The sequence below is a fragment of the Myodes glareolus genome, chromosome 12, assembly GCF_982192425.1.
Source record: "Myodes glareolus chromosome 12, mMyoGla1.1, whole genome shotgun sequence".
Taxonomy (NCBI): Eukaryota; Metazoa; Chordata; class Mammalia; order Rodentia; family Cricetidae; genus Myodes; species Myodes glareolus.
Window position 1 is genome coordinate 46,240,436 of NC_142037.1, and position 18,760 is coordinate 46,259,195.

The window sequence follows — 18,760 nt, forward strand, 5'->3', positions numbered from 1 at the left end:
TCGAGCCCCTGCAGAGGATATAAACTACTGTTCTTTCCTTTTTTCTTATTATTGATATCAGAAAGCTTTTGGCCTTGTAGATCAATCTTCTCCCCCATTTTTACTTTCTTAGAATCACTGGGGGGTCCTTTTTCCTTAATTTCTTTCCTCGCGCGTGTGTCTATCCTCCCACTGCACTCAGTTTCTGATAATCTATCCTGGATTTCCTCCGCTTTTGCAACAACCGCTTGGCAAGATTCATCTTTTAAGCAATTTCTGGCGAAAAATAAGAGAATTGCTAAGATAAGTATCAAGGCCTGTATGAAACCTTCCCAATGCAGAAACAAGTCAAGCCCAAAACCGAAAAATCCAGGAGCAGACATTACCTCTCTGATTATGCAGACCCGCAGTTCTGAATCCTTTCTGAATCCAAGGTGAATCCAAGAGATCCCTGTCAGTGTGAGTGGTGGTCAGGATTCCCCCGGCGTCCCGAGGGTTAGGCACCAGATGTCCCATGCTATCGTCTCACCAGCAAGAACCACGCGGGACACTAGGATTCTTCTGCAGAAATAGCTTTAATGCGTCCTGAGAGAGAGAGCATCAGCTAACATGGCCGGGGACCCCTAAATGAGGGAACCCCTCCTTTATATAGGAAGTAGTCCTTGCTTCGGACGTGTCACCCTTGGATTGGTCCGCTGCCCAATTAGCCCAGATGAAGCCTCGGGAGTAGGCGGGGAAAGCAGTGGAAAGTTACCTAGCACATGTTACCTAGCACATGTGCGTTCACCTTGCAGTGAAACCGGATGCCAGCGCCATCTTGTAATGGGGCATGTGGATGCGGCCCTTCACAATAAAATTTAACCAATAAGAAGCTAGAGCTAATGGTCAAAGCAGTGATTTAATTAATACAGTTTCTGTGTGATTATTTCAGGTCTAAGCTAGCCAGGCTGCTAGGAACCAACAAGTCCCACTACATTTGGCATGCCAATGTGGTGGACTAAATCCACTTCAGAACCTGAGAGAGCTTGCAAAGGAATTCTACACACTAAAAGACAAAGTTTAGCCACTTTTTTTTTTTGCCAAATGGGCTTTGCTTGCTGGTGTAGTGCCACAGCTCCTTTAAGAGAGGTCTTACTGATTCAGTGGTAGCAGCCATGAAGTTTCAAAATGACAGTTTCGCTCCGTCCCAGTCAACTGGCCTTGGTGAACTCTCATTAGATCAGTCCCCTTGTATCAGTGGGTGATCGTACCCCTCACGGTCCTGATTTCCTTTTTCATGTTCTTCCTCCTTCTGCTCCTCATTTGGACCTTGGGGGACTCCGTCTGGTGCTCCAATGTGGGTCTCTGTCTGTATCGCCTCCATCGTCGGATGAAGGTTCCCTCTGATCTTGCCTTCCTTGCTCACGTTCTCTTTCCTTCTGCTTCTCGTTTGGACCTAGGGAGTTAAGTCCAGTGAGCACGTGATTCAGCCAGATTCTCTGAATGAGGCTGGATTCTCTGAATGTGGCTGGCCCGGAGTCTTTCTGAAAGGCCATTGACAATGACACTGGGACTTGTTTCCTCTGCATATACTGGATTTCTGGGATCCAGTCTGCTTGGATGCTCACCTTCCTGGACCTGGAGGGAGGGGGGAGGAGCTTGAACTACCCACAGGGCAGGAGACCCTGACTGCTCTTGGGGATGGAGAGGGAGGAGGGTAGGGAGTGGGAGGGGGTTGGGAGGAGGGGCGGAAATGGAGACTTTTGTATTTTAATAAACCTTGAGAAAAAAAAACAAAAACAAAACGGCAGTTTCCTGGAATGGGCCATGCTGTTATCACAAACTTTTGCTCTTTCAGGAGACCAAGCATTTGGATAGGGTTTGTGTGCTGCATCTTGCTTGATGGCAATGTGGACGGGCTGTGTGCCTGGAAGTGGGGCAATGTGTGTGGCTCTCAGAAGCAGTGAGCAGCCCCACCTTCTTGGAATGGGCACGGCAAACAGGAAGTACCTTATGTACCCTGATAATATCGCAGTATAGATTTTTAAGTGCTTAGCATTTTAAGAAGCGCTTCTGGTCAGAAAATAATTACAGATATGCAATAAAGACAAATCCAGATGAGCCATAGTGTTGGATAAATGTATGTAGGCTTGAAAGAGAGAAAAAAAATAGTATAGAGAGTCATAAAATAAATTTAATCCTTAAAAAAGGGTAAAGTCTATAAAGAGACAGAGTATAGATAATCATGGACTAAAAGGAGTAAAAAAAAAATAAGCCACGCAAAAAATGGAAAATTCACAGAGTCTGGATTAAGTATATTACTGTGTTATCTTTGAATTTTTTGACTGTAAAGGAGCTAAGTACAGAGAGACATTTCATTGTGTGGGCTGCTAAGTTAAACCAGCATGTACATTATAAAGATATCATAATTTCTAAATTTGGGTCTAAAGATATGTTGTTTAGAAAAGAGGTTATTCTCTAGTTTCCACAGAGGATAAAAACCTGTGAACTGTTTACAGACCAATATATTTTGATGGAACAAAATCCCCCAAAAGATTGCTGTGAACCCTCCACACACAAAATACTTCACTTAATAAACAGCAGGAAGCAGTTTGGAGAAACTATGCTAATATTCCCAAATATTGTTGATAATTTTTCCTTTATATTTAAAGGGGGCTATGTTATAGAAATTGATACTTTGCATTGATATGGATCTTGGTTATTAACACAAATTTAAGGTCAATTTTGTTATATGTATATCTCTGCTCTTGATTAAGGTATTATAATTGTGTACCTCTTTTAAAAATGTAATGTGTAATTAAGAAATATAGGTTAATAGATAATCATCTCTAATAGTCAAACTTATAGTCATGTTAGTTAGGTTTTTCTAGATGTATATAGATGTATTTAAGATAGGTAGTTACTCTCCAAACCTTTCAAAGACTACAAAATATGACATTTAAAATGTTTTAATAACTTAGGACTTTTCACAACAATGAGACACGTCTGATCCTGGCAACACCAAGCTACTTCAAGAGAAAGATGGGCATTGAAGAGGCTCCTTATGGAGTTTGCTAGCCATTTCAGCAAGAAACTGCTCTTGCCTAGACTGCTTAACAGGACAAGAAGGACCCATAGAGAAATGACAATCCTTTGGGGTTTCTGTTTCATGAAAGAGTTTGCTAGACATTCTGCAGGACAGAGAAAAATGTTACTGACAAACTTCCAATATAGGCAGAACTGTCTTTGAAATTTCCTGCTTTATGGAAAAGTCTGCTGGATACTAACTATGGGCCTGTAGGCTGAAGATGGATGCCCCAATGATATAGAAAAACTTTGAGTCACAGTAAGATGTTTCTGTCAATTCTAAAGTTTTGTAAGTTGTTTATAATGTACTTCCTGTTTACTTAGGTAATATTATATCCTTCTGGAGTCTTTGATAGAGTTGAAGAATTGATAGTTATAGTTTTCCTTAGTTATGATAAATGATAAAGTAAATATAAATAGTGTAACTGTAATTCTTACTTGGTATCTGTTTTGTTGTATGTAGTTTTACTATGTTGAAGATAAAGTCTTCCTTTTTTTAATTTAAACAGAAAAGGGAAGGTGATGTGGGAGTCCCCTCTGTATGCTGTAATTACCATTAATGAATAAAAGAACTCCCTTGGCCTGTTGATAGGGCGAAACTTGAATAGACAGAGAAAACTAAATGGCATGCTGGAAGAAAGGAGGCAGAGTTAGAGAGAAGCCATGTAGCTGCCAGAGGCAGACATGGTGAAACTTTGCTGGTAGGCCAAGACCTCATGGTGATGCACATATTAATAGAAATGGAGTAAATTAATATGTAAGAGTTAGCCAATAAGAAGCTAGAGCTAATTCGCTGAGCAGTTATTTAATTAATACAGTTTCTGTGTGATTATTTCATGTCTAAGCTAGGTGGCTGGCCAGGAACCAACTAACGGGCCTTCTCACTACATAATTTTCAGGCTTTCTTTCTCAATCGAACCTGATTTATCTTATCCATGAATGAATCTACAGCCTCTGATTTCCTGTGGAAACAAAAGCAAAACTTCCTCTCCAAAGTAACATATCTTTTGGCTTAATTTTTGAAGTAAGACATTTTCAAAATATATAGGTTGGATTAATTCAACAACGTTTATAATCAAATGTATTTTTGCAGTTATATTCCTTTCTCAGCAGTCAAACAATTCAAAGACAACACAAAAAATACAGTGTCCAGATTCTCTGTGTATATTCTATTATGTGACTTTTTTTTTCTTTCTTCTTTTTTAATTTTTTTTTGAGATAGGGATTTTCTGTGTATCTTTGGCTGTTTTGGAACTCACTATGTAGACAACACATACTTGAACACACAGAAATCTGCCTGTTTCTGACTTCCAAGTGGTGGGGTTAAAGGTGTGTGCTACCAAGTCCTGCTACTCTACTTCTTCTTTAAAGGACATTCTATATGCTTTTTTTCTACCCCAAACCTATGTATATTTTTAAAAATACTGTAAGCCATTTAGAGTTTCTTTTAAACTATCTGAATCTAGTTTTACTGTATATATCTATCTATTTCTATTACATGAGTCTTTAATCTGCTAAGTGGCATGGCTAGATTGAAGCTGTGCCTTTGCTGGCTGGCTCTGCCCCATTCTTTAGCTCTCTGAGAGTTTAGCTTCATGGCAGAGGTACTGGTGGAAGCCACATTTATTGTCAAAACACTGTGGAATTTCTAGGTCCATGTCACCACCATGAAGCATGCTGCTGGCTGTTCATAAACACCATTTAAGTGTTTGGTTGCAGGGCCTTTTAAAAAAGTTGTAACTTTGCCACTAACATTGAGTTAGTTAAGAAAGCCTCTCTTAAAGTAGTCATGCCTTACTTGCTGCCAGCAAATAGAACCTACCAGAGAAAAGACAGTAACTAAGAAACAGCACTTGACTCTATTCTTGTCTCTTTAGAATCCTTTTTGTTAAACTCTCTCAGGCTTTATGTGGAAATTCTTTCCATACATTTGTGGATCATTTGTAGACAAAAGTTTTTATCCCACATGGTCCCATAGCCATTCAGTTCCAAATAAATACATAGAGGCTTACATGAATTATAAACTGTTTGCCAAATTGTTTAGGCTTCTTACTAACTACCTCGTACAACTTAAATTAACCCATAATTCTTATCTATGCTTAACCATACAGCTCGGTACCTTTACTCAGAAAGGCATTCTCATCTTGCTTCCTCTGCTTCTAGATTACAACTGCATCTCTCTACCTTTCTTCTCCCCAGAATTCTCTTAGTCTGGTTGCTCCTCCTATACTTCCTGCCTGGCTACTAGCCAATTCGTATCTTATTAAACTAATATTAGTGACAAATGTTTACAGATTTGTACAAGAGCATTATTCCTCCACAGTCAGATACTAGATAAATCCTGAAAGATTAGAGAGACAAAGGAACAAGCCACATCCACCTCTTACCTCCCCTACCCTCAATCAAAAAGGGGCCAATCTCTTGTCTCCACCTTGCCTTATTACTTCCTTTCTCTGCTCAGCCATATAATTTTCTGTTTTGTCCTTCCAAGTGCTAGGATTAAAAGTGTGTGCCACCCCTGCTTGGCCTCTAGTCAGTTAGTGACTAGCTCTGCACTGTGATCTCCCGACAAGTTTTATTTGTTAAAGCACAAAGAAAGTATCACCACAATAATAAGTATGATTATTAGTTAGATTTCCTGTGGTTTCTCATGTAGTTCTTTAAGCCTGTCCAAGCTAAATACATGGATGCTATTCTTAAATTGCTAGATGGTAAGAGGATAACCTACTATAGGACACTGGAGTAGTATATAGAGTTACTTCAGGGCAGCATTATCTTTGCCAAGACATTATCTAACTTCTTTTAAATGACATTTTTATTAATTTCTTGATAATTTTAGGCAATGCATTTTGTTCTTATTTACCACTCTTCTCCAACATGACCAATTCCACTCCCACCAGTATACAACCCAACAAAGTGACATATTACCTCGGCTCTATTACTTAACTTTGATTTTTCCCCACTTATAGAATCAAAACTCAGTCCACACATATCTTTAAGCTGTAATCTGATTCTAAAGTGGAAAATATATGCATATTACTCTAAACATTCGTTTATATTTGTGAATAGAGTCTAAATTACATTGAGAAGAGCAATCCCCAGCATAATTATCTACTGCCATGTGGCATTGAAAAGTTGTGTCGTTCTCATCCTTATCTTCATTTGTTCTATTCAGCCTTTCTGTAAATTACCTTTATTCTGCATGTTATGGGAACCTCAGCCACCTGAGTTCTCATTATTTGATAATATTGACATGTATAGATGTCTATTTATTGCAATATTTGAACTTTAACTCTATATATTATCTTCACAAACAGTATAAACTTATAAGATAATTTATTAATCTCATGTTGCTGACACATTCTAAAATTATTATTTGCTGAGTTGATGTGTGTTTTCTTAATATGAAGTAGAATTTTGAAACAATTGTTTTAGTAAATAAAATAAATCTATATAGTGTGCTGTATTTTAACATTAAAAATTTATTTGTAATCCTTTGGTCCTCTTAAACTATGAATTCTGGCATTGCATATGTAACCCTTTTGTTTTTGTGTTCTTAATGCAACAGTTCTTGCTTCTGGCTGTAGACTTGGGAGATATTCTCTGAAGAATTTATGTAATATTTGCAGTTTACATATTTATGATTTCTGTTGACTTTCCATAGAAGTGTTAGAACTCTGAGTTGATGTGACCTTTTAATTTATAACATTTGACTCAAATGTTCTGCTATCATGAAACATGTAACTGTTAAATGAATGATACACCTTGTGCAGTTTAATATAGTGAAATAAACTGATAGAATATTTATAAATTTATTTTAGAGGATGCTTAATAACACATACAGAATAATATAGAGATCATTTTGCAGTGTTTAAAATAGTGCTTAATATAATATAATAGTGCTTTTGCTTAATAAATGCTATATTAGGTTATAAAAAAGTCCTGTTTCAATTTAGCCCTTTTCTGGTTGTTCTACACATTCAACTATCCATTCATCCATCCATCCATCCATCCATCCATCCATCCATCCATCCATCCATCCATCAACTCATACACACACACAATCACAATCACACACACACACACACACACACACACACACACACCTGTCAATTTCATTATCTATCTATCCATCCCAAGATCCTTCTTCTTCTTCTTCTTCCAAACTCCTTCTTCCATCTTTTTCTCTCTCTGCCCCCTTCTATCTAAACATCTAATATACTTAGGTTTGTATAATTTAGCGAAACATACACAGTGAATACTGATTCCCTTCATGTAAGACACCAAGTGACCATACAATGTTGGAAGTGAGTAACCTTTCACTTTATTTTGATGCATGATACAAATTATTAAGATTGGCTTGACAAAGGATGTGGTCAACAAGACAAAGTGGCAGCTTACAGAATGGGAAAAGATCTTCACCAAACCCACATCAGACAGAGGGCTGATCTGCAAAATATACTAAGAACTCAAAAAACCGGTCATCAAAAGAACAAATAATCCAATAAAAAAATAGAGTACAGACCTAAACAGAGAACTCTCTAAAATGGCTGAAAGGCAGTTAAGGAAATGCTCAAGATCCTTAGTTGTTAGAGAAATGCAAATCAAAACAACTCTGAGATTCCATCTTACACATGTTAAGAATGACCAAGGTCAAAACCAGCTTATGTTGAAGAGGATGTGAGGTAACAGGAACACTCCTCTATTGCTGGTGGGAAAGCAAACTGTTACAGCCTCTTTGGCTTTCAGTATGGTGATTTTTCAGAAAATTAGGAAACAATCTTCCTCAGGACCCAGCAATACTATCTTTTAATATATACCCAAAGGATGCTCAATTATACCACAAAGACATGTGCTCAACTATGTTCATAGCAGCATTGTCTGTCATAGCCAGAACCTGAAAACAACCTAAATGTTCCTCCACTGAGGAATGGATAAGAAAAATGTGGTACATTTACACAATGGAGTATATACGACAGAAAAAAATGACATCTTGAAATTTGCAGGCAAATGGATGGATCAATAAAACATCATATGGAGTGAGGTAACCCAGACCCAGAAAGACAAATATGATATGTACTCACTCATAAGTGGATTTTAGGCATAAAGCAAAGATAAAAAAAACCAGCATACAATTATCAATCACAGAGATCCTAGATAACAAAGAGAACTCTAAGAGAGACTTACATGGTTATAATGTACATTGAAATAGAAATAGGCAAAAATCTCCTGAGTAAATTAGAAACATGGGGACCATAAGAGAGGGCAGGAAGGGAGGGGAGTGGAGAAAAATAATTAGCTCAAAAAAAAATTTAAAAAAAAGAAAGAAAAAGATGGACTCGAAATTCTTGTATTGAAAATATTTAAGAAGCACTATGAAAAAAAAGTACTGTTAAACAAATTCTAGGACCAATGCTTTCTTTATAAAAAAAATTAACATTGTAAATAACAATTATAGGGCATATTTTATTTTGAGACAAATTTTATTTTGGATCCTACTTAATGATTTTTATTTTCTATTTATTTTGCCTTTCTTGATAATTTTAATTTTTAAAATTTCATAGCGCAAACTTCTGTTTGGTCATTTGATTCATTGGCATAATCAGATTAAAAGTTTATCATATAAAATTAAAACTCTTTTCTACTTTGTCAAATGCTCGTTTTGTACTCTATGATTACTTGCCTTGTTTTCTGCTGTGCTCTTGCTCGTGTGTTCTCCACTATCTCCCTGCAATGTCTGATCTCCTATGAAGAGTTTCATTGTGGTTTTAGTTTTTCATCCTTCACCTATTCTGTTGCTTACTCTTGTTAAGACATTTTTAAAGTTTTTATTTCTGCTTTTTAATGATTTCGTTATTTTGAGTTTATGTACATCAGTGTTTTGCCTGCATATATGTGTGAGGATGTCAGATCCCCTAGATCTAGAAGTACAAACAATTATGATGTGCCACATGGGTGGAGAGAATTGAACCTGGGTCCCCTGGAAGAGCACCCTGAACTCTGAACTACCAAGCAAGCTCTCTAGTAGCATCTTTAGACATTTTAAAGAATCTGTTCATTTTATATAACATCCTTACCAAATTTTGACAAAGATGTCCTTAAAAATGCCATTCTCTGTAGAAACAAATGCCACCACCTCCAGAATAGTTGTATATTTCACACACGCACGCATGCACACACACACAACACACACACATAAACAAACCAACATACACACTCAAAAATTTATAATTTAAATTTACTTATTTTCCTTCTTTGTGTGTGTCCATGGGTGCACACACATGATGGCACGCACATGGAGGTCAGAGGACGTCTTGCATCATTGTGCTATCTTTATCACCTGAATCTTGCAGATCTAATGAAGTTCCTCAGGTTCAGTAGTAGGACTATACATAAAATATTTCTACAATTCAGTATAAATTTTATGTTCAATTCAACAGTTATATTTAGAGATCTATCAATTATCATCTATCTCTGTCTGTCTTCTATCTATCTTTTCTATATTGATTTATCTATCATTGTCATGTATGTCTGTATCTGCTATCTATCATCTATGTATCTATCTATCTATCTATCTATCTATCTATCTATCTATCTATCTCTCATCTATCTATCTATCTATCTCTCATCTATCTATCTATCTATCTATCTATCTATCTATCTATCTATCTATATATCTATCTATATCCATGTGTTTTATACATGTAATTCCTTCCCAGTGCTAAATTTGAACCCATGATTTTGCATATGCTTGGCATTTACTTACACACTGAGCCATTTCTCCAAAAACATATCAATATTTTAAGTTTCATCTCTTTCTCTCACCTCTTTCTGTTTAGTCTTGAATATTATCTTTCCTAAGAATTAATGTTTGTTTAGTAGCTAGCTGTTAGTACTTCCCATACATTTATTTAACCTGTTTTTCCTGCAGTGAGCAGTTGTAGCCTAGGCAGGCTCTATCCCTTTTGTGTTCATAAAACAGAACACGAAAGACTATAGTTCCCAGGACCCAATGTGCATAATGTTCTTTGCACTTCTTTCATTTCCTAAGTAGCTTCTTGTTCAAGCTGTTCTCAAACAGAGGCAAAATGCCTTATTATTCTTGTCTGTGAACTGACCATTACTTCTTACACTCTTAGCACTCATTATACCATTATATTTTATAAGTTGTTATGCAGATTCTGTTTGGCCTTAGTTTTGCAAGAATGTATAATCAAAGGAGAAAACATATTTTTGACTCACATACCAAGAATGGGTAATTCAGTTCAATGCACTGTATGTACCCTATATAAATATCATACAATCATCACATCTTATCCTTCTGCTTTGCTCTTTTTCTGAAATATATTTGACAGAATAAAAAATAAATGGTACTAGAAAGCAAAACATAATAGAGAAATTACAAATAAAGAAAATAACAATAAACTTTATATTTATTTGTGTACATTCTTTGCAATTCTTATGACTGAATAAAAGTCCACTGTACATACAACAATATTTTTGTTTATTGATTAACATTCTTTTAGTTAGTTTTATCATTCTGTGATTACACATCCCTCATAAAACAAACAGCCTGGGGGAGAAAAGATTTATTTTGACATAAAACTTGAGGTTACAGTCCATCAGGGTATTAGGCAAGTCCCAATAACAGAGGTACTTGATCTCATTTCATCTACAGCTGTAATATGGGGGTCTGCTTGTTGGGATTTCTGTCCTGCCCAGTACCCCACAGTCGGCAAACTCCAAAGAAAATCACACAGGAGATCTCCATAGGTTATAAGTTATATTAGCTCAGGCTACTTACTAGCTCTTGTAGCTTATATTAACCCATTGTTCTTATTTATGCTAGCCACATGGCTCAGTACCTTTCTCAGCCAAGCAGGTTACATCTTGCTTCTTGGTGGTCTAGGCAGGAATGGGAAGAATGGGCTTTCTCCTTCCTAACATTCTCCTGTTCTCATTGCCCCACCTCTACTTACTTTCTAAATGACCTGCCTATACTTCCTGCCTGGCCAGTCAGCATTTATTCAAAATAAATAGATTGACAGAATACAGCCAATTCTCCCGTACTACTTCCCCCTCGTTGTTTTTTTTTTTAAATAAAGGAAAATATCCATAGTCCATTTGTTGAGAATGTGGGAGCAATTGTCCAGGCTCCTTTCTGCTGGTTGGGGGTGCTGATAATCTTATGGGGACCTAAGGAAAATTTAATTATAATCAATTCCTGACTGGAGTATCCTGTGAGTCTTGATCATCTCAGGCAGCAGTCTTGAATCTGTCCTGGATGTAGAACTCAGACATCCGGGCCATCTGTTCCTACCAGACATTTCTCAGGTGGTCATTCTTAATCAAACTGGATTTTTCTTATCTCAGAATGAATCTACAGCCCCTCATTTTCTGTGTTCGTGCAATTATTTTGGGTGTAAACTAGCTTGGAAGCCGGGCAGCTGAAAGTGGCCCGCCTCTCCTCTTGTTACAGATTGGTGGTCCAACGTGGCCAATTAAGTCCACTTAAAAACCCAAGAGAGCTTAATTTTAAACACAGAAAAAAGAGAGTTTAACACAGCTTTTTGCTGTTTGCTGGCAGGGTGCTGCAGAGAAATTTTTCTGATTCAGCAATAGCAGCAGAAAAAAAAAAAAGCCGTACCATTTTAAAACAAGGCTTTCTGGGCCCTACCGCCGGTGCATCTCCAGCTATGGAGCATTTCTGGGCCCGGAAGGTTGTGTGCTGACTAGGGTTCAGAAACAAAGTAACTGAGACCATGCCCGTGTCTCAGCTCTTCCTGCCTGGGTAGGCGGTGGGATCAGGTCTACTAGAAAGTAGCAGTTTTGAATTACCAGTATCTGGACTGTGCCACCATCATGATCTCTGTCTGGCTGCTGCAGGAGATAGCATTTTAAATGGGGTTTTGGAGTAAAGTGCTATGATTTGTTTGATGGCAACCAGACTCACTGTGTGCCTATACGGGGGACATTGTATGCTGCTGCTCAGAGTCACAAGCATCTCCGCCATGATAGTGGTGCAATGTGCAAGGCTCAGAGGCACGAGCAGCTCCGTCATATTGATTGGGCGGGGCAAGCCCACAGTACCTGTTTTCGACCTATGAATGTCACAGCTTAGATTCTTAAGTGCTTAGCGATTTTAAAGTGCAAAGCAAAAACAGACAATGCAATGGGACAGACTCAGACATAAAAGACCTCTAAATGGATCAAAGTGTTAGATGGACATATGTAGGCTTGGGAGAAAGAAGTAAAAGAATATAGAGAATAAAGTTACTGCTTAAAAAAAAGTGTAAAGTCTTTAAAGAGACAGAGTCAAATGGTGATACAGATTATTAGTAATGAGTTAAAAGAATATGTAAGAGTTAGCCAATAAGAGGTTAGAACTAATGGGCTAGGCAACGTTTAAAAGAATACAGTTTCCGTGTAATTATTTCTGGTAAAGCTAGAAGGGTGGTGGGAAGCGGCCCACCGCTCCTTTTACAAAAATTGACACTCCAACGTGATGGACTAAATCCACTTAAAACCTGAGAGGGATTAAAAAGGAGAGAGAGAGTTTAACACAGCTTTTTGCTGTTTGCTAGGATGTGCTGCAGAGAAATTGTCCTGACTCAGCAGCCTTAGCAGGAAAAAAGCTGCATGGTTTTAAAATGCAGCTTCCTGGGCTGTGCCACCAGCCCAAGCTCTGGCTATAAAGCATTTCAATGGCTTTTGTGGGACCAGATGCTTGTGTGCCCACTTGGGATCGGGAAGAAAGTACTCTGAGGCCATGCCAATGCCTCAGCGCTCCCCTCCTGCACCTGGGCAGATGGCGGGATCAGGCTTAGGCAGGTGGGAGAGCATGGCAGATTCCTGCCACCATACAGAGAGATGTTTCCAGGCTGTGCAGTGCTCTGCGTGACCAATTTGGCTGTAACTCAGATAGTAAGAGTTTCTGTGCTGCATGCTCAGTCTCAGAGTTAAACTGCTGAGTGTGTTTCCTACCTGGCGGCCCCAGAGCTAGTAGATATGGTACATTCACCATTTTGAAATTGGAGAGAGTTGGAGCCAACATCTAGAGCAGCCCATTGCGCTGCAGCTCAGAGGCGCAACTGAAATGGTACTTTTACAATTTTGAAGTTGGAGAGAGGTGGAGCCAACATGCAGAGCAGCCTGCTGCTCTGCAGCTCAGAGGCACAAATGATTCAGAGTCACAAGTGGCTCCACCATGTTGGACGGGGTGGGGCAAGCCCGCAGTGCCTGTTTTTGACCTAGGAATGTCACAACTTAGATTCTTAAGCGCTTAGCGATTTTAAAGTGCAAAGCAAGAACAGACAATGCAATAGGACAGACTCAGACATAAAAGACCTCTAAATGGGTCATAGTTTTAGACATACGTAGACTTCAAAGAGGGAAGAAAAAGAATATAGAGAATAAAGTTAATGCCTAAAAAACAGGGTAAAGTCTTTAAAGAGACACAGTACAGATAGTTATAGATTAAAAGAAATAAAGAAAAATAAGCCACATAAAAATGGAAAATTCACAGAGAGTTTGGATTCTGTATATTGTATTTTCTTTGAATTTTTTGACTATGAAGGAGTATTATCGTCAAATGTTTCAATGTTCATTGTATGCAAGAACTGTTCATCCATTGGTGCTGATCTAACCTTTAAATACCCAAGAATCTTTTTGCATTCTAAGTTGGCATTTTCAAAATCCAGAGATTTAATAAGTACTTGTCTGGCATCTGGGTCTGTTACTCCTATTTGTACAGCCTTAGTTAATATTTGTAAAAAGTCACTGAAGTGTTCTCTCTGGCCCTGTTTAACCCTGTTATATGATTCAATTAATTTTCCTAGTTCTTGAATCAAGTTCCAAGCATTTAGGCTGCTTTGTGGCATAGGAACAAGATGTGTTCATCATAAAGAGCTCGAGCTTCTGTGTCCGCATTAGCGCTCAGACCAAGAATTTGATCTTGAAAAGTCTCAAGTCATTTTGCTTTTCCCTGTTCTAAAATTTTAGCCTCTTCCCTGAAATAATATTTAAACATCAGTGGAGGCCCATCATCCAGGACTGCTGAAACTAACTGAAGCCAGTTGTGTGGCATCACTTTGATGATAGAAGCCCATGCCTTTATCATCTCCCTAACAAATGCAGAATACAAGCTATAAGTTACTACTGCTTGCTTAATTTCTTTTAGATTATTCATTCATATAGGTATCCATCTATCTTCTTTAGATCCTTTTGGGCCTTTAGAACTTGATGCTTTGTAAGACTAGATTACAGGGTAGGAAGCTAAATCCTCCATAAGCCATCTCTGATAACTACTGGTGATGTTGAATCTTGTCCTTTTACTTTCTTTTCCTGCTCATCAATGGCAATAGTTTCCGCAATCATTTAAATCCTTTCACTACTGTCTTTTGTAAAGCTTTAATCTCCTGGCCTGTGTATATTTCTAGTGATTTCAGTGAGGCACCTAGCCTCTGGTTCTCATTCTGTACATGTGATTCCAAGGTCTAAAGTTTTTCCTTTAAAGGTAACACCTCATCTTTGAAAATTATTTGGATAGTGTGCAGATTGCCTTCCTGGAGAGATACTCTATCTGCTAACCTCTCATAACTCTTTTTAACAAATTTTTATTGTTAAATTTAACAGTATGAATTCTTTCAGATAATGTCTCAGTACCCATTGACAAGGATTCAGTTTTGTCTGTCAATTTATTGTTACCCTTTCCAATAGCATCATTTTTTTTCAGGTAACTTTTTATTTTTGATGGTATTAATCCTGTCAGCTAGCTGTTCATTATTAGTTTGTAAAGACTGTATCATTTCTAAAAGTGCCTCATTCTTGGCTCTGTTATCCAACCATTTTCTTAAGGATATAATATGAAGAATAAAACTGAGTCCCAATATCCAATAAATGGTGTATCACAATAACCATATAAGCCTTGCAGAATACAATCCATAGTATTTGCAAAAAAGTTACTAAAACTCTCTATGGTAATATTTGTCTATCATTATATAACTATCAAGTTTATTTATTTATTAACTAATAAAATATTTACCTGGTATGGTATGACATCCTGTAAATTGCTTTAGGTGTCATAATCTTTATTGTCCAGCTGGTGTTGTGGTTGCAGAGTCACAAGTAGCAGCCCAAACTGGTGCCATAAACAGTCCTGAGCCACTTTGGTTTCCTTGCCTTGGTGCTGGGTAAATACTTTGAAATATGGTTTGCTTGACAAATTAAAAGCAATTAAATCAATTCCATACAGGGAGCATGAAGCCCAGAACTCGGAGGCAGGAATCACAGACTGGAATCTGTGCAAGTTGTCACTTGCCAGGGAATGTGGCAGTGTGGGGATGGGATGCCCATGAGCTTGGGAAATTTCCAAATCGCCATACACAGCTAGCTCTGCCGTGGCGGAGGTTTTACCAAAAACCGCTCAGGTAAAAGCAAGCCAAACAGGCAGGGGTGGGAGACTTTCTGGGCTGTAGACCAGTGAGGTCTTTAATCTGGTTCACCTGGTAGGTGTGGAGTCCCAATCCATATGTATTACAGATGAAGAAGGACGCTGAAAAGAAATCCCACACTGGCTCAGAACTGAGTATAATAGGTTATTTATTTAGGGGTAGACTCACACATAGCAATTTTTTGCATGAACGGGGAACAGGAACCAAATCATTCTGCCAGAAGAGAGGTCGGATGCATGCTTTCCATAGGCATGCATGCTTTCCATAGGCATTTATAGTATGAGAGGCTGCCAAAGTGGGAGGGTAACTGCAAGGCTACTGGTTATAGGAATTCCTGCAGCATGTATGTATGCATGCATGTATGTATGTTTGTATTTTACAGTCTGGACACAGTTTCTCCTCACAGTTTCTCCTCACAGTTTCTCCTCACAGTTTCTCCACACCCCCCGCTTTGTTCCCACACTCTAAGCCACTCCTCCTCCATTTCTGTTTAGGAAAGGGCAGGTATCCCATGAGTATCAAAAAACAAAAAAAAACAAAAAAAAACCATGGTGCAGTAAGTAGACAGTTTCTTTGACTATTTTGAATGAGGCTTCAGTAAGTATGGATAAGCAAGATTTCTGTGGTATGTTGACATAGATTCCTTAGTTACCTATGCAGAAGTAGTTTAGCTGGGTCAGATGGCAGTTCTATTTTTAATGTAATTAATAGTGCAGGCAAGTAGCTTGGCATAGATGAAGCAGCAATGACTCTCTGGATATTTGTTCAAGCAGGGTGAAAGTATTTTTTTTATTGACTATAATTTTCTGTATGATTAACGTTACCTTAAACAGCTTGAGGTAAATTAAGAAATATGATTTTCAAATTACTGAGAAAACAGCACTTATGTTTAAATTGAAACACCTCGTTTCTCTTTTCATGGCATATGGCTGTTCTTTTAAAGAATGGCACATATCACAAATACTATATTTACTTCTACAAATATATTTTATATTTGCTTTCCAGGAACCAAACTCCCTACTCCTTGGGCTTTGGACTTTTGAGTTCTGATATATATATATATATATATATATATATATATATATATATATATATATATATATATATGTGTGTGTGTGTGTGTGTGTGTGTGTGTGTGCATATATATGCATACACATATATAAAATCTCTAATTTCTGAAAAACAATATAGAAGAATTTACTGGGAGTATAGGAGGGCATTAGATGAAGTCAGGGTCATGGGAATGATGTATCCTTGGACACAGCCAGCTGATGTATCTAGATAGATGTGGTTCTAAACATACTACATGTGTTTATCTATTCTATGCTTGAAAGGCTGTGATGATGGATGCCTGTGATGTCTTAAATGTATGCATATGCAATGTTACTGATAGACAAAACATTTTAAGAGGTATTTTGAAAACTGTTACAATAAAAATTGTTACTAAATTTTGAATAGAAACAATCTAATACTGCTGCTTTCTAATGGTTGACTTCGTCTTCTCCGTGAAATCTACAAAATTGCAATCTATGAATATTCCTAGACTAATCCCCAATACCTCTCATACATACACTTCTAAAAGGACAAATGTTTTGATCCCTGCACACTTCTTTTGATTTTAGGGATATGCCTTTCTTGCGAGAGTATTGTGTTTATTCATTTGAGAATTAAGTGAAACAGCAGGCAAGGGATATTATAGGATGATAATAATAATTAAGTAAGCCATCATATGTGTTGGAATTGCTGATAGTTTATTTCTTCATATAGGTAGAGCTGTCATGGGATATGAAGACAAAGGGAAAGAGGAATGAGAATTGTTCATATCTATTGACCAGCTGATGCATGCAAAAGCTATTATTTGAGATTATTGAAGTACATATGTCTATTTTTTATGTGTTTGTTTTCACTACAGCATCATTCTAGTATCAGGCTTATGGCTTCTCAAGTTTTCCATGGTTAGCTTCATTGACTTTTGAAATATAATTGAGCTTGTTAAATAGAACCATGGAATCTTTACTTTAATAAGGCAGCACACTAACAAGACCTTAATTTCTTTCAACTTTTCATTAAAGCAACTCACATTCTGTCTTTTGATTCACTATATATTGTAGGTTTTTTAAAAAAATAAATAAATGAAGAGCAAAAAAAAGATATAGAATACAAAGCCCTCTCTTGCTTCTTTGCTTTGTCTCTCCCTCCCCTCTCTTTCACTCTCTCTCTTTTCTCAACTATGTGCAAACATGCTTGTGAAACAAGGAAAACTTGCCACCTAAATAGTGTTCATGAAGGATCACTAATATACAGAACTAAATCAATCTCTTGCATACATCCAATAGATTATTGTGCATAAGGTTTCTACAATTACCTTTAAAATGGTTGTGATGAAATTTACATTTGAAGACAACATAAACATGTTAAATAACAGGACTCTGTGGTACAGGACAATTGTCAATATTTTGTAAATTATGTTTTAAATAAATGCTGGTTGGCCAGTAGCCAGGCAGAAAGTATAGGGGAGACAACCAGACAGGAAGTAGAGGTGGGTCAATAAGAACAGGAGAATTCTGGGAAGAAGGAAGCTCCCCCTGCAGTCCTGTCCAGACACAGAAGAAGCAAGATGTGACTACACTACTGAAAAAGGCACTAAGCCATGTGGCTAACACAGATAACAATAATGGGCTAATGTAAGTTATAAGAGTTAATAAGAAGTCTGAGCTAATGGGCCAATCAGTTTAGAACTCATGTAGACCTCTGTGTGATTTCTTTGAGACTTAACGACTACAGGAACTAGGCAGAACAAGGACTGGGAAGGACAGAAACTCAGACAACAATTCTGCAATCACATTAGTGATTTAGAGACAGCAGACAAGAGAATATCCATGACTGAGTAAATCAACTACCAGTGCTACCATGCTTAATGAAAGAAGAATTTTCATAAGTAGAAGAGAAAACATTTGATAGTTTCTGAGACACTGAACCAGGTCAGATTTTTAACCTATGTGAATGATGTTTAATAAGTTTTCTTTAAATCTTCTTCATCTAAAATTCTTTTCAATGGACTGGAACAGCTTCTTCAACATTAGTCACTTGTCTCTTAGCTCAGAGGTTTGTCTACTCTGAAGGTTTCAGACAATGGTTATATCCTTAGGTAGACAACATGAATTTGCTCTTATAGCGCAATCTGTCTTCTCCCACAATCACATTGATCACACATTACTACAGTGATAACCTTTTGCTACTTATTTATTTTTAAAATGATCTGT